Here is an 18,310-nt window from a genome sequence, read left to right as displayed (position 1 = left end):
GCCAGGAAGCAATTTTCCTCATGCATTCCTTGAACTTTAATTTAGTAGATTCTGGGCTTGGGCCCAATGAGATGATTAGTTGTGTGTCATGTGCATTTCCAGGCTCTGAGTGGATGAGAGTAGGTGTGTGGTGAGGCCGAGCCTGAGTACCGGCAGACTTGATGGCCCTTCAAGAGGACTAACTGAAAAGCCGGTCTTCAGCTTCTTGAGGAATTGATGAAGTGAGGGGGAGGCCCTGATGTGTTGGCGGAAGTCATATCAGGATTTGACAGCTCGGTACGAGCATGGTTGACCTCCTGCTTCATACCAGTTCACACAGGAGCCCCCTAGTGTCCCTGTGCATGGGGGTGCATGCAGGGGGAAACATGGTGTCTCTTCCTGTGTGCATGCACCACTGTCTCTGCATGTCATGCACATACAGAGTACATGCCCTGCAGGAACTTGCTTTGGCGCTCCCTCTGCACTGCAGTTCAAAGGCTCATTTATGAGCCTTAGAAATGCACTCCACGGCTTTTGCCAAAGCAAAGCACGCCAGACCACAAGGATACCCTTTATCTAGCAGTCGGGTAGCGGTCGACTTTGGCGATATGGGGGCAGGGTGCTGTCAATCCAGCCCGCACCCACATTCACAAAGTTGTAATTGGGCCCTAGGTTTTTGACATGACCTGCTACTCTTCCTCAGATTCAAAGATACTCTCCTCATGTTGATGCTTGTCAGGAACAAATCATTTCTTTATGTTTCATGCTGGAGACGCTGAGACTTCTGGAAATGTCCAACCATCATACTCACAAGATCAGAATCTTCAACTGGCAATAATTGTTCAGGAGAACACAGACTAGGGCATAGATGTAGGTAATTTTATTTTACCACTTCTTAAATACCGAATTTTACTGATTCGGTATTTAAGAAGTGGTAAAATAGAGGGGGGGTGTAGGTATTACATAATCGGTAAATACCGAATTGTTAGGATTTGGTATTTACTGATTCTGTAAATACCGATTCGGTAATGCCCATTGATTCCTATGGGCATTGAAGCCCATACGAATCAATGGGCATTACCGAATCGGTATTTACCGATTCGTTAAATACTGATTCCAGCAAGGGTGCAGGGAGTGTCACTTTGTCACCCTCTAGCACCCCAAATACAGGCATGTGTGCCATGTGGCACACAGACTTGCCCTAAGGGCATGTCTGTCTGTCACATGGCATAGGTTTGCATGCACACATGTGCATGCACACCTGGATTCAGTATTTTACCACCCAATTGGATTGGGTGGTAAAATACCGAATCTTAAAGGCCTTTGGGACTCAGAAGAGTCCCACCTACATCTAGAAGTTACCGAATCGGTAAAAATACTGATTCGGTATTTTACCGAATCTGAAATTTACCGATTCGGTAAAATTGGCCCCCTACATTTCAAAAACCCATTTACCGGTCGGTAACGGCTGAAATCGGCCGTTACCAGCCGGTAAATGGCCACCTACATATGGCCCCAGGTGTTGTACTGTGGATTCCATGATGTCGCCAAGCTAAAACGAAAATACCCTTTAATGCTATTTTACTCCATGTCAATTATTCTTTCAATTTCACATCAATATGAACAGAAGCCTAAATCTCAATGGTATTTTAAAACAACTATGCAGCAGTTATGTCCATCTCTTGTCACTCCTTAACAATATTTCCAAGCACTTAATCAAAGAGAAATTTTCTTAAGATTGTGCATAGCGATTATGAGGATCTGGATTATTTTATCATACGCACAACTCACCGAATTTATCAGAATATGGTTGTAAGTGTATTGTAATGCCCCTGTAAGAACACATACCCATTCCTATCTGCTACCCTTGTTCTGAAAAACATTTTTTTAATTTTCCTACACACTTGAGCAAAGTGCCCAAATTACCAAACTAATGGAATGCACTTTGAAGTTATATAAATATAAACTTTAATTACAGTTTCATAAACTGGGCCTAGTTAAAATTTAATACATATGGATGTAGGCCATGATTGAAATAATTGGCCTTGGATTTGTGTTACCTTTTTTTAAATGCAGACCAGATACATATTCAGAATATAAAATAAATAACACAGTGCAATGTGCTGCCATTCATTACTTTGCATCATGGAGGTAATCCATTTGTGGCAAATGGGCATTCCCCTGAAGACGCCCATCAATCAGCATGCAAATCCATTTCTGCAAACCCTTGTTGATGCCGATCTTCGCCAAACTCCTGTGTCTACATGAGGCTGGCTAACAAGGAGAACTCCTTTTACTTCTCAATGTTTTTACCTCTTTGCTTGTATGCTGCATTCTGAAGTACATATACATAGAGGAATTTGCTTTTAAACATCATTTTCTTGTAGTCAGGGACTTTTCCTGGCCAAACTATGCAGACCACAATGCAGAAAGAGACATTTTGAGGCATGGGCCAAGCGTGCTCTTGCTCATGGCCCCACCTTTCAAAGGCCCCCCTCACTGAAGCTTTTTATAGTATTCCCAGACTGTCAAGTGTTTGGAAATAACCTGTTTGTTTTCGTACTGTCTTTTTTGTGTGAGAAGGCCCTTGATGTCCAGCTAACCTTTCCCTGCCTGAAAGATTGAGGGGTTTTAAATAACAATACTTATTTGATCTTGTCGGTTTCAGCAAGCTCTATAAAAAAAATGTATGCATTATCCCTGCCCATTCCACTTGTCTTTCCCTTTTTTCAGCGTGTACTACCTATGTAAAGTAATGATATGCATTGTGTGCTCCCTCTGTGACTGAATCAACCTTGTGTAGCTGATGGCAACAGGTGCAATTACAGCCTGGTGCCTCCTTAGCCCAAATACCTGTCACCAGCAGCACACGCAGTGAAGTAAACAAGAAATTATCCATCTGCACAGTATGCACAAATGTTGATGACATTCTAGCTACACCACATATTGAGGTGAGAAGGCTTGGGCGGACCACAAGTCTTTTTGGTTTCATGGCATGTATCTCATGGGCGAATGTGCAGTTTAGCGCAGCATAACTTGCTCCCTCCATGACTGCCTGTACAGATGCAGCAGCTGCAGGGCTTGTGTGATTGCAGCCTATTGGCACAGAGTCCCTGTTACACAGGGAACCGGAACTAAAGTGGTCTAAACTAAAATAGCACTCTTCATATGCCCAGGTTCAAATGGTGAAACACCTGTGCACTGCAGTGAAATCTATGAGATTTCACTGCGTCACTTTTAGGACGCTGTTGGGTCAAAATCTTGCACCTGCCTCACAGCAGGCGTAAGACTGACGCAGGCCCTTTCACATGGGACTTATCCCATGTGGAAGGACGCATTGCTGGAGTTACGTCACTTTTGTGACACCCTCCAGCAATGAGTCACTTTTGCGTTTACAGATACGTCAGAAATACTGACGTATCTGTAACTCCTTGCGACATGATGCGTCATACATTAAATATGACGCATCAGGAATGTCGCAAGGAGTGAGCACTGAGAAGTGACGCCTCGCTGCTTTCAAGCAGCGATGCGTCATTTCTCATAAATGAGGCCCCTTGAATCTAGAGCATGGAAAAGCATAGCAGGAGAGGATTTACACAGCCTTCTTTAATCTACTGATACCCCCTCTCCCATGAATCTGGATCACGCCACCAAAGCCTACTCAAAATGGCTAGAAGAGGCAGGGAAGAAGCTAGCCCCCTTAAAAACAGTTTGCTTCCATAGAACACGACCTTCTGCACCTTGGTATTCACAGGAGCTCAAAGACCAGAAACTTTTATGTAAACACCTTGAAAGAAATTGGAGAAAGGGTTATAAGAACAAAGACAAAAAAGAATATAAAGTAAGTCTAGCTCAATATAAACAGCTGTTGCAAAACACTAAACAAAAGTACTATACGGACAAAATACATGAGGCTAAAAACTCACCCAAAACACTCTTCAAAACTGTGAATGCCCTGGCTCACCCCAGAGCCCCAGCTATCCCAGCAAGCCAAGACCTATGCAATAAAATAGCTAAGTTCTTCTATGATAAAGTTAACGTCATTTTCTCAACATTTTCAGATTCACCTAAGGGAATGACAGCCGAACCGGTCACCTGCACTAGCACAGCCTCAAATAAAAAATCTAATCTCAAACTTACCAGTTTCAGCCCTCTCTCTGAAGGGGACACTTACAATCTTCTGGTTAAAACTAAATCAGCTTCCCACTATGACCCTTGTCCGATAGAAGTATTAAAACTAGCTGGTTACAAGGTGGCATGCAAACTCACCTCTATCTTTAACCTTATGTATAAAGAAGGATACTTTCCCAGGGAATGGAAACAGGCCTCCATTCTGCCGCTGCTAAAACAAACTAATTTGGACTCAAATGATCCAAACAACTTCAGGCCCATATCCAGACTTCCTCTCCCAGCAAAATTAATAGAGAAAGACATGAATAATCAATTTAACCAGTTTCTTAATCACACTCAGGTCCTTGACCCCACCCAATATGGATTTAGAGAAGGCCATAGCACTGAAACGGCTCTTATCAAGTCGACAGAAGAAATCAGAGCTACTCTAGATCAAGGAGGCAGGGCTGCCCTGATCATGTTGGACCTACCAGCGGCAATTGATACGGTCCACCATGCAGTATTGGTGGACCTATTAGATGAGAAAGAAATTAAGGGCAATGCCCTAAAACTTCTAAAATCTTTTCTCTTGGAAAGAACCCAAACTGTCTAACTAGACAAATTTGAGGCGGATGCCTTCTCACTACCATGTGGAGTACCGCAGGGGTCTTCATTGAGCCCGACACTCTTTAACGTTTATGTGCCCTCTCTTGCACCCCTCATTGAATCCTATGGTTTTAATTTAACATCCTACGCTGACGATACCCAAATCGTAGTAACCATTCAACCAGAAAAACTACAAGACTCTGTGGTCAAGTTTCATGACTGTATGTATGCAACAGAAAACTGGATGGCACAAAACTGCCTGAAGTTAAACTCCAGTAAGACTGAGGTTGTGCTATTCGGGAACAATCCAGCTTTTTGGACACCCAACTGCTGGCCGAACTCACTCGGACAACTGCCAGTCCCGACCAGGAAGGTGAAAAACCTGGGTATTTGGATAGACAACACTCTTAGTTTCAAGGACCAGGTGAACTCAGTGGCATCCTCTACCTCGTTCACCCTTAGAGCCTGCAAAACAATTATGCCACTTATTCCTAAAGAAGCACAGCAATTGGTAGTAACTGCATTAGTGATGTCTAAACTAGACTATTGTAACAGTCTTTCCCTCAAGCTACAAGAAGGCCTAATTAATAAGTTACAGATTCTTCAGAATGCAGTCGCCAGACTTCTTTCAGGAACGCCTAAATATGCATCAATTACTGGTGCAATTAGAGGGCTACACTGGATACTGATGAGAAAGCGCACCAAGTTCAAGGCCTTGTGTCTGGTCTTCAAAGAATTGCATGGAATAGGACCTAAATTTCTAAAACAACACTTCCAATGGTACTCACCTAAAAGAACTCTCCGTTCTTCGGATGCCAAATTCGTAGCTACACCCCGGACGAAGAAAGCCAATTGGGGCGGCAGAAGCTTTGTCGCTAATGCAACTGCGGGGAATGAGATTTTAATATCAATTTATGATCAATTTAATAACTTATCTCATTCGTCAATTTTGGATCGCTTATTTTCTGTCATTGAGTAAAAGACAAACCCCACATAGGTTAGATAAAACCCCATAAACTGACACAACTCTGAAGAACCACTTACAACTGATAAAGTTTAAAAGGTTTAATATAAAATTAAGAAAAGTTGCAAATACAATCCTCTCAGGATAAGGTTCATCAAATATACAGGAACTAGAAGGAACATATATTCCCTAAAGAACCTCAGTCTACAACCGAATACAATTAAAGTCAGCTCGAGAATCAACAAATTAAAAAGCATAGATATGATGTGGTTCCGTTGCGTCATCTAAAGAAAGAGAAAAATAGTCAAGTTAATCTGTCCCTACTCTATACTAAGTGACATCCCTACTTCGCAAGTTCCTAACCTAAAAAGGTGTCAGCAGTTTGACTTCCAAAGAAGTACAACTCTCTTAGCCTCTAAAGGTAATTTCTATCGAGAAGCAGTACCCTCTCTGCCTACCCATCCGCTCTCTAAGGGTCCTCGGCCTACTGCTCTCTTGCGCTCTGATCTCTCTCAGCGCATCTGCTCAAGTCATCTACTCTGAGCTCTTCGCTCTGAGCTGTTCGCCTTCGCCTTCGCTCTCGCAATTCGCTTCGCCTTTCGCTATCTTCTCCCCGGGGTGCTGTCCCTAAAATACACAATCACAGTGTGGGTGGAACGCCCCTTCGACGCCCACCACGGACTTTCCCCATGATCTCATTCTTTGCTCTTTCCCATGGCTTCATCTCTTTCCGTTGTCCGTTAAGTTGACCCTTCTCCTTAGGCGCCATCTTCGTCTTCTTGCTGGTGACTTCATTGACATATCAGTTGTCCTTTCGGAGCAAAAGTCTATCACCTCAGCGGAACTTTACTCTTTACAACTATGTGCATAACCGTTCTTGGTCCTGTGAATGGTCATGTCAAAACAAGACTCAAATTCCAAGCGCCCCTTATCACGTTTAGGCCATAAACTTCGTCCGGCATTGTCACCTTAAATCTAGCAAGAACTAGACTCCTTGGCTCGCACATTCACATCAAGGCTATCCACGACTCCTGTGAGCCCACTAAATTACAAACAGCGGACTACACTCCTGCGAACCCTTGGTCAGGTAGGTTAAAATCACACATGACCTAAACCCTTCTAACATTCTTACAAGAAGCTTTCTACACAGCGTAACCTTTAACACACATTTATATATAATTGCATTTAGTAAATCGTTTGCTAAAGTGAATACATTCTACATAGGATACAAATTACATAGAATATAGATTATGTCCTCGTTCGTTACATCGTTATGTATTTTCTCTGCACATTTCTCCATGTTACATTTCTCGCCTTTTCTCCATTTAAAGTTACACATGTACATGAATTCTACTTTGCACGTTCTTCAATTCGTAAGCATTTCTACACATTTCTACATTAGCCCACTACGTATACGGGCCTTCTAAATCTAACGTATGTTCAAGAGTAAATACAGTTATATTTCCTATATTACTTTGGTTACATCGGTTAACTTTATGCTATAAGTGTTAACTTCATGTTACGATATACATTTCATTCCTACGTTATACGATGTGCTTGTAAATATGGCTCGGATATGCGTTTTATTCAAATTGCGCTCTCTCACAGCCATATCCTGGAACTTCCCCCCTCGTATCTAAGACATCTGACCAACTTGATGGCCTTCAGAAAGGCCTTAAAAACATGGCTTTTTACCAATTATGCTCAATTGAGTATGGAAATCATTCTCCTAGTGTCAGTAGGCACCTCACCCTAGCGCCAGGACACCTTTTTTGGTAACAGCAGCGCTCTACAAATGCAATTAACATTAACATTAACTAGTCTTTTTGCTACTTTGGTGCTGAGAAATACTTTTTGCTCCAGATTTGGGCCCAGATGTAGGTTGACCAAGGAAAAGGTTTGCCAGTGATCTGACTATAATTGCTGATGTCGTGACTGAGCCTAAAAGAGACAATCAATTCAGAATTCTTCAGAGCAAAGTGCCCCTAAATTATGTTTGGCCTGGGCCTCCAAAATCCTTAACCGCATCGCTGCGGCGGCTTTTCCCGCTGTGCGCGGCAGATTTGAAATTACCGCGTTACATGACGAGCTGGCCTTGTCATCCGCGCACGACAGGTAAGCGCGATGACGAGCCCAGCTCGTCATTAGCCTCGAAGGGGTTAATATGTCCCTGAATGCAGGCATTCTTACACTATTGCACAAGTGTGCCTGTATTGGTGCATGGCTGCATACAGTGCAGCAGCCCATGGGAAGACAAGAACGGTGCCATTTATTTGTAGATATGGCTAACACATAATTCAGCTTTCTCCGTTCCTGGAACTCAGCAGATCAACTTTGCTTGCTGCCTTTGCCTTGTTTAAATCGGGGTCTAGATCATTTTGATATCATCCATTTCTGACGTGAAACCCTTCAGAAACAATATATAGTTTCAGCTTCCCTTTCCTAGGTTTTAAAAAAAGCATAATAAAGGTTTATTGTTCGGAAAATAGTGATATAATGAGATAAGAGTTTATGTCGGTAGAGTATTCCGAGGACCATCTTTATTCACAGTTATAGCCTCTATCCTGGTGGTATTTTTTTCTCATATTTCAATGCAGCATATTTGAGTTGCATAATTTCTAGCAAAGTGTTATCTGCATAACATTACTGGTGTTATTTTTAAATGAGTACTACAAAACAAAAAACAAACAGATTTTGTAATCACTGTTTAGACCAAAACGCATTTGTGGACTTTGATTTATGGCAACAGATGGCATATCATCAGCTTTTACATTAGTACAATGTTTGAAAAAAGGCACTCATAATTTTATTTCAAGGCAACTAAGCAAGCAGTACAATTTGTGTTGCAGATGTTGAAGTGTCTTAAATTTTATTTAGAAACATGCTTCATGCAGGACAATAGAGACTGCGTCAAAAGTTCCATAAAGTATTTAGGGCTTCATGTACAAACAATGCATTAGGTAAAAGTGGGTTCAATTTAACTTTTACCTAAATCCTTGGTATTATACAAACGAATCTATGTACTAATAGGTCAGTTCATAAAAAATAATGAATTTCAGGGGATTGCAATTTGAACTAACTCCTGAATATTAATGAGGTAAGTTGCAAATTGCGGCCCTGTATGGTTCATTGCCATTACATAGATGTGCTCTGATCGGGTCGGCAAACCACCATGTCTGTGATTGCTTTTCAGTAAAGCAATCATTTTTATAAAACATATATTCAGTTCTCCTTAAAGGAAAGCAGGATGTTTTTAAAAAACAGAAAATGAGAAGTTTTACAAACTTTTTTTAAAACTGGGCAACGGTCCATGGGGTTAGCAAATTACTATGTCTGTGATAGCTTTTTAATAAAGCAATCTTTTTTTAATCCAGCTTGTTTCCCAAACCTTTTCTATGAGTAAGCAGTGATTCCATGGACCACTGCCTACTCCCCAAAATTGCTTGTTTTTAAACATTAACAAAGGAGAAGGGTTTGCTTGGGGAGCCCTTCTTGTTTGATAATGGATTACCATCTCCTTTGGGGTGTCAGTTAAAAATGTGTGTTTTGCGGCTGGATTTCGGTTACCGACTATTAATACATACCATAGGGAGCTCTTAACTTGCGCATTCTTAATACCAATTCATATTGGTTCCCTAAGCCCATATAAAGATCTAGAAACCTTTTCCGAATATTTTAATGTGTATAGTACGTTTACTGAATCAGAGGGTTTACAAATGCTAAAACCCATGGTACATGAATCGTTTTAAAAAGGGTTTTTAGTGTTTGCAAGCCTTCTACTTTACCAAATCAAATGGTTTGTAAATGCTAAAACCAGTTGCTGGCCTTTTGATCAGAAGTCTCAGGGATATATTAGAATTCCACCAACCTTGCATCTGCACCTGGATTCTGCCATCTGTGAGTCTACCCTGCCAAGTGGTGCCACCGGAGTCCTAGACCCTTAGAAGTGGGCTTAAGGTGCTTTGCTGTGGAGAAGTGTGGCTCAGGGGTTAGAGGCGGCAGACCCAGAATCTGAGATCGGTCCTGGACCAAGGTTCAATTCCCCGCCCCGGCGGGTCTTGGGCTAAAAATTCCACGGACTCGATAATTCTCGTCCCGGTGCCTCCTCGACTCATGGGTTCACACTCTGCGACTCTGGGCAATAGCTTGCTTAATCTCCACAACGGCCCCTCGCGGCGGGATGCCTGACTTTCACCCTGTGGATACCCTGTCGGGGCTTCTCACAGGGGAATATCAGGACGGGTTCCCTAGGCAAGCGCCAGGATGCCCTTTGTGGTGACAGGTTGCGCTATATAAGTATACCTACATTTACATTTTACATTTTTGCCAGCCTCTGGGATCTAGCAAAACCAACACATCACACCTGCTCTGCATAAACCCAAGCAGAACCAATTCATCTCTGCTCTATGATTGACCCCATTGCAAAGACATGCATCGCTTCGGCAGCCCGCATCGCCGAAAGAACCACCACTGCGTGACGCATCCTAGGCACAGGCCCCCGTATCTCTTGTCAACAGCAGCTTTGACGATGAGAACGGACTCTGCATCGCAGTTTCGCATGCATTGTCTTGACTGTATGATTCATCCCCGATGCTGGACTTTGCATTGTAAGCTCCGTCGACAGGATCCCCGACACTGAAGTGTTGCCTCAGCTGCACGACACAGCTACACAGAATATCCAAGCAAGGCACCGTGACCCAGACCTAAGGTACTCTATACAGCTGGCCCCATGCTCCATTGCGGTCAGCCTGAACTTGTGACTATTTCCTGGTTCAGTGCAACCGGATTTCCACAGTTGGCACTCTGTGCCTTTTGATGCTATTTTCTCTACCAACTTCAAAACTCAAACATGTGGGCTTACTGATTGAATTTGTGCCCTTTTTGTCTTGTTTTATTGATTCAATTAAGCTCTATTTTTCTAACCTGGTATGAACCTTTGATGTTTTCACTGTTTTACAATTCGGTGTGTTACACAAATACTTTACATATTGCACCTTTGTTAAGCCTGACTGCTTTGTGCCAAGCTACCAAGGGGTTGTGCACAGGTTTATTTGGGGTTGCTTGTGCCTTACCCTGACTAGGATTGTGGTGCTGCTTGAAAAGTGCTCACATCCCAGTCATCAAGTTACTTAATTTCTAACAGTTAGCGACGGTTACATTTATATAATGCTAGAATGTATATGAAAAACAATTAAAATAAACATTTTTAATGGGCAATTATGGGTGTAAAATGGCAGTAATACACATACCTGAGAATGTATGAGATGTTTCCATTCGAAAATGGACTTAGTTATTTTCTTTAAGGTAAATTATGAGTGTTAATATATCTTGCGCTGTATGAGATCTGTTTCTGCAGAACGCATGGGCATTTTCAACAAAGGTAACATTGCGATTTAAATGCCCATCAAATATATCTGGTACCTACTTTACTGATTTCTGCTTTTTCCTACTTAGGAATGATGGATGTTAAATGTTACATATATGTGGCACTGCATTTTCATTTTAGGCATGGAGAATGTGAGCTTAAAAGGGGACACACATAATTTGTTTCATGGGAATTATGACTGTTAATGTCTGCTACATCTAACATGGGCTGTATTTGACTTATTTTTCTTGGTATAATAGGCCCATTGATTTTCCATGCTGAACGATGGTGGTTAAAGGGCTGTTACAGATGCTTACAACTGTGTTTTGGTAATTCCTGAAGGAAAACAGGCATGCCTGTGCTCTACATGGGGGATCTTGAATATTACATATTTATTGAAAATAATTTGGAAGGAAGGAAATGGGGATAGGGGATAGTGATTTTCTGCATGGGGGAAGAATGGTGTTAAATAGCTGTTAAATATACCAATCACTGTATTTTATGTAGAGGGAAAAGGCATAGTTATTTTTTACATGGGGATGATGGGTGTACAATTGCTTATATATGTATCTGCCTCTGGAATTTAGTAACTCATGTTGAGGAAATGGGCACAGTGCTTGTCTATATGGAATTACAAAGAACTACAACTATAAGCAACTAATAAAATAGAGTGGAAATGGTATTCAACAGCTCTTAAATACCAGTAATATATTAAACAGCAATTATCATCATCACAGTGTAAAAATATGCAATGCCCATTATCCAAAGAATAATAAGTAAAACACTGTGCCCTGACTATATTAAAGCCAATTATCACCCAATTCCCCAATTGAAAAATGGATTATTCCCATTTCTCAACAGGCAATGTTAGAACATAGTGACACATGTATTAAATAGTCCTTTCAAGCTCGTAATCCCCCATATGTAAAGTAGCTAGTCAATGCTTCCGTACGGGAAATTCAACAGCCATTTAACACCCATCATTCCCCATGTAGAAAATCTCATTATTCATTATACCAATAGGAATAGGAAGAAACAAAGGAATAAGTAAAACACTGTGCCCATTATATGTAACAACCATTTGCTACCCATAATCCCACACGCAAAATTAGTAATTCCAGTTTTCCTTAAGGGAACCATTAGAATGCAATGAAGATTGTATCACATGACCCTTTCATACCCATAATCTCTTAAACAGTAATTATCTATTACCATTTCCTTACAGGATTCTTGAAAAATCCTATGACAGGTACATGTATATAACAACTATACCCATTTTGCAAAGTTCAATAAGTAAGTCATTGTGCCCAGGTTATATGACTGATAATTACCACCTTCAATGTCCCATGTAAAAATAAGCATTTCCCTTTTCTGCAACAGGAAACCTCACAGGATAGTGGCAAATGTATTAAACAGCCCTTTAAAGTCCATAATCACCATGTGTAAATATACTAACCACTGTTTCTTTACAAGAATAATGAAAATACAGTTTTTGGTTTAGAACCATTTAATGACCATCATCCCTATGTCGAAAATGTATTTCTCAATTTATTTATTCATGTTCAATTACTTAGTTAAAATCATTACATGTGGGGGGAGTGGCTAGCAGCCGACGAGGATGGCCGCAGCTTGAACAAGCTCCTACAGCCCCGCTGACTATCCTGTAATAATCCTGAGCCATCACTGCCGGCCTATCAGGTCCGAGTGTAAAATAGCAGTGGAGACCCCAGTGGAGGGTGAATGTTCAGGAATTGAGCCCAGGCGGAGGTTCCTAGGCAACAATATGGACTTATGAAGATGGCTCCCCTCATGGGGGCATTACGAAACCTGCAGATCGCGTCCGGCACTTGGTAGCCTGACGGAGAGATTTTCTCAGAGGCAGGCAGCAAAAGGAGGCACGGAACTATGGTGGGTACATGTAAGGTGGTAAAGGGGCTGTGCGGTGTGGAGTGGTATTGCGGCGGCCCTTGAGTGACGTGGCGCACACCCTGGGCGGCTCTACCTACGCGAGGCCCCGGCTTCAACGCACCAACTAGGCTCGACCTGCAAAAGGCAGCATTTAACTACAAGCAGGGGGGGCAGAAATCGGCAGCGAGCCCGGCCGCCTCGGGAAGGACAAGACCCCACATTACAGGCCCCTCCTGCAGATATTCCTGGTCAGCGAAAAGTTGTGCTTCTGACCTGGTGATGTTGGGGCGAGATGTGCTGAGAGGCCCATCGTAATACAGACCCCGGCCGTGGAAGGTCTACTGGGCACCATTCCTCCTTGAGACTGATATACCAAGACTCGGGGTGGAGGAGGGGGCTATGCACACAAAGAGGGATACAGGCGCAAACCGGAACAGCTGAGGGGGACATCCAGGTGCCTTCCCTCCGCACCTGCCATAGTAGGAGAGAGCAAGACACAACAGTGGGCAATCAAGTAGTGCTGTGGAGGCCAGAGGTACATTTGGCATCATGATTTGGTGACATCCTGTTGACGCATATTCTAGGCTGTCTACCAGAGAGCTTGCGCGCAGTGTGGTCCCTCTGGCTGTGTTCGGACACCTGGGAATGAGCAGTGAACTGGGAGCTGCACTTCACATGCTAGCATCACATTGGGGCAGGCACTGGACTCTACCCTGGAGAGCAGTCCCTTACAGCAGCAATTTTTAGGGACTAGAAGCGGGACCCGACGCACTCTCCCTGCCCTCGCCTGCAAAACTACCCAGGAACATCGACGGTGTGCAGTGAGATCTGGTGACGGAGCTACTGACCTGCCTGCTTAATTGTGCACACCGACCCGCACTCGAGGAGGTGTATGTTGGAGGAGTAGACGGCAGTGGCCCGTCCTAATTCGGGAGTAACAACCAGTTACAGCAGAGATCACTGAGTAGAGAGAGGTTCAGCTTTGGTGAGAGTTGGAGATAAAGCACTGAGGGAAAACCGACAGGCCGATAGCGAGTCAGTTTGGCTCGCGGGGTAGTCGGCAGAGATTACCTCGGGTCTTCCTGAATTCATGCATTGACCTATACATCGTTGTGCCGCACCAATGGCAACAGGCAAGGAGCTCAAAGCCAAAGCACAAAACAAACTTGCTAAATTTGCCTGGAACAGGGTGAGAGAGGACAGCGGCACACCTCCACTGGAGAAGGCTGAAGCACAACCTACCCCGGCAACGGGGACCGAACCGACGCTGCCTGACGTCATGGCAGCAATAAAAGGAATGCGTACATCGTTGGACTCCATTACCGTAGATGTTTCATTCATCAGAGAAGACTTTTGGAAAATGTATGATAGAGTCAAGGATCTTAAAATCGTCACCACGGCATTGCAGGCTGACACATCCCAGCTCCAGCAACAGGTGGCGGATGTGCAGACAAAACAGGAACGGATGGCGCAAAAACTTGACAATTATGAAGGTAGGGCATGCCGTAAAAACAGAAGAATTTTGGGTGCTCTGGGACGGGCTGAAGGGCCAGCAGCGGACTTGTATGAAGAAGAATTGATAACAACTCATTTACAACCCAAGACCCTCTCACGCTACTTTTCGATAGAAAGAGAGCATAGGGTACCAGGTGGTAGGCCGAAACCTGGGGTCCCCCGAGACGCCTGTGTCTTCAACTATCGTGACAGAGACATAATTCTACAATCAGCAAGATCCAGCCCGCTACTAAAGGTTGACAACAGCCAGATCACCTTTTTCCCGGACTTCACGGCGAAGGTACAAGCTCAGCAAAGCAGCTTCCAGGCAGTAAAGAAGGAGTTACGGTACAGGGTAGTGAAATACGCCATGCTCTTCCCAGTGAAACTGAGAGTGGAATCGATGGTACAACGTTGTTCTTCACATTGCCAGAGGAAACATGAGATTGGCTGGAGGGCTGGAGTAGTTGTAGGAGGCCCAAAGAATAGACCATACTAGTGGACCAAGGCAAGAAAGGGGGACCATGGATAAATCACTGGTGGATGGCCCAGCAGATAGAAGTGAGAAGACAACGGAGCCGGAATAGACTTTAAGGAATTAGAATGCCGTCCGGAAGCTCTGCAGGAGTGCAAGTATTGCGGAGGGGGGCAATGTGTTCTTTAGGACTCAGGCACATCTGCTGTTTAATGGTTGACTGCTCTTTGCTGACTGTGTATTGCTAATTTGATCGATATCTGTGTATTTGATTGATGTACACTTACATGGTTCACACTTCCCTGGGAGAGGCCCTCCTCGGGTCATTTACTAATTGAGGACCAAAGTAGAACTGTGACAGGCGAGATGTTAAACAAGACTTGCGGGGGAGGGGGATTGGCTCTGCCCGTGCTCTTTCAAAATGTTGAGGGGAGAAAGGCACTCTGCCTAGTTGGGGAGTAGGTAGTTTTGCATCCACGGGCAGGGAAGCAGGGAGGGGAGTTCATTTGTTCAATGTTCTGTTGTTTTGATGTGTATTATTTGCAAGCTGATCTATGCCGCTTTCTACACTCGTCTCGGAAGTGGGGACAACAAGCGGAGAGAAATTACTCATGTTCAACTGGTACTAGGTGACAAATATCCACTACCATCAATCTACTGTATTATGTGTTACATCATGTTATGGGATGGGGACTGATATCGAACGAGTACTATCTGTATTATCCTGGAAAGTTAACAGGATGGGGGATAAAATTAAGAGGGGTATTGTCCAGCAATATCTGAAAAGGCATTCTACGGACCTTGAACTACTTTAAGAAACTCACTTAGTGGGCAACAAAAGTAAATCCTTCACTCGATGGGGATACAAACTCCTGGTGCATGCGGACTACTCCACTGGCTCTAGGGAAACAGGAATCCTAGTGAGGAGAAGTACTCCCTTGATTGTACTCAAAACATGGGCGGACCCCGGGGGACGATTTCCTGTATTGAAAGCCCAGTGGGAAGGGAGGTACACTTAATGTTATCTCATTGTATTTACAGCCGGCATCGGGTAGGACAGCTCTGGAAGACCTTGGTAACGTATTGACTGGCCTCCCGGAAGGCACCTTAATTATGGATGGGGACTATAATATGACAATGAATGATAGGCTGGACAGAGACCCACAGTGACCTGGAGCTAGACCGAATGAACTCATGGCGGGATTCACCGCTGCACTAGGACACGTGGGGCGAGAACTACAACCAACTGACATACAATAAACATATTTTTCTAGCTTCCACAACATTCTATCCCATATTGACTATTTTCTAACATACACAGCCTCATTAAGCAGATTTAGGAATTTCCAGATTCTGCCCAGTGGTATGAAGTTGAAGTTGAAAATATTTGTAAAGCGCTCTGTGGCCAAGCGGCTTCCTGGCGCTAGGAGATTAACATTTGCAGATGGAAGGAGCACCAGGGAGTGACTAAGAAGAAAAAGCTTGGGAGAACAGATGGGTTTTGAGTGCCTTACGTAAACAGTGATGGACCTGATGGTCAATGGGAGGCTGTTCCAGAGGCGGGGGCAAGGATAGAGAATCTGGTGCCACCTACTCTGGTCTTGCGGAAGCGAGGAACACTTAGGAGTGCCTGGCTAGAGGAGCGTAGATTACGGGAAGGAAGATAGTGGATCATCATGGAGTTGATAAAGACAGGGGCCGTGCGAGCGCGGGCCATGAAGACCATGCAGCCCATCTTGAAGAGGGTTCTCTGCTGGATGGGGAGCCAGTGGAGGGACCTGAGTAAAGGGGTGGTGTGGTGAAATTTAGGAAGCCGATGGATGAGGCGTGCGGCCTGATTCTGGATGGACTGGAGGCACCGCAGCTTGTAGGCAGGAATGTCCACGTACAGGCAGTTCCCGTAGTCCAACCGTGACAGAATCATGGCCAAAACAATGATTTTGAGGGCATCAAAGGAAAAAAAACGGGAAATATTTCAGATAATCCTGAGGGACAAAAAACAGGATGAGACAACAGAGCGACCTGGGGACGCATGGAGAGGTCCTGGCTGATTTTGATTCCCAGGGTTCTAACTGAAGCAGAGGGAACCGGCGGAGGACCAAAGATGGAAGGCCAGAAGGCAGGGGTCCAGGGGCTGGTGGAACAACCAGTTAGGACCAACCCCATCTTGTCCGGATTGAGCTTTAGATGGTTTTGGTTCATCCAGTCAGAAATACAAATAAGTGTGGTTTGAAATTTAAGGAGGGAGTCAGGGTCGTGGGAAAGGTCAAAAACAAGCTGAAGGTCATCAGCATAATTGTACACGGAGACCTCCATGTTTAACAGAGAAACAATAAGGGGATGGATATAAAGGTTGAAAAGAAGAGGGGAAAGGGAGGAACCTTGGGGGACCCCGCAGGGCACAGAGATGGAGGGGGGAGAAAAACCAGAGAGACGAACAGCCTGCGTCCGACCTTGGAGAAATGAGGCGAGCCAAGAGAAGGCGGTACCCTGGATGCCCGCTGCCCTGACATGGTCGAGGAGGGTGGAATGGTCGACCGTGTCAAAAGCAGCGGACAAATCGAGAAGCACCAAGGCTTGGGGGAGTTGGAATCAGCCTTAATCTTCAGCTCGTCCAGGACAGAAAGGACCACAGATTTGGTCGAGTGGACCGGGCGAAAGCCAGCTTGATGGGAGGCCAGAAGATGGTTGTCCTCGATGTGGGCCGAAAGGCAGGAAGTGATGTGGCTGTCCAGGATCTTGCCTAAGTAGGGGAGCAAGGAAATGGGCCTGAAATTGGCAGGGAGAGTGGGGTCAGAGTCGGATTTTTTTAAGATGGGGATAACTATGGCCGATTTAAAGAAGGCTGGAACTATACCCTGGGAAATGGAAGCATTAAGAAGGGAAAGGGGGGGTCGGGGCAACCCGAAAACAACTCCCTTAAAATGCGAGCTAGTCCACAGTCGGCAGGGGAGCCTGGCTTAACTTTCCTGAGCAGAACAAGGAAGGATTCCTTCGAGATGGGTGAAAATTGGTTGAGAGAAGAGGACAGAGGGGGGAGGGAAGGGGAGGGAAGAAGAGAAGATGGCAGGGGGATCTTCCGTTTGATGTTGGCAATCTTCTCAAGAAAGAAATCATTCAAGGAAAGGCAGAGGGCTTGGGATGGGACAGGATAGGGGTTGACTCTGTCGGATGCTGCCAGATTGTGAACAATAGAGAAAATCTCCTTAGGTTTATTAGCCGCTGTCAAAATTTTGCCAGAGAAATATTCTGATTTGGCTGAGAGAATAGCTCTCTTGTAGTTGTTAAGGAGAGACCTATACCAATCTCTCAGAGATGGGCAGTAATTGCGCCTCCACTGACGTTCTGACTGTCTGAGAGCCAATTTAAGGCCTTTAAGATCATCAGAGAACCATTTATTGGCTTTGTG

This window comes from Lissotriton vulgaris, chromosome 4_1 (genome assembly GCF_964263255.1).
Source record: "Lissotriton vulgaris chromosome 4_1, aLisVul1.2, whole genome shotgun sequence".
Lineage (NCBI taxonomy): Eukaryota > Metazoa > Chordata > Amphibia > Caudata > Salamandridae > Lissotriton > Lissotriton vulgaris.
Note: the sequence above shows the minus strand (reverse complement) of the source record.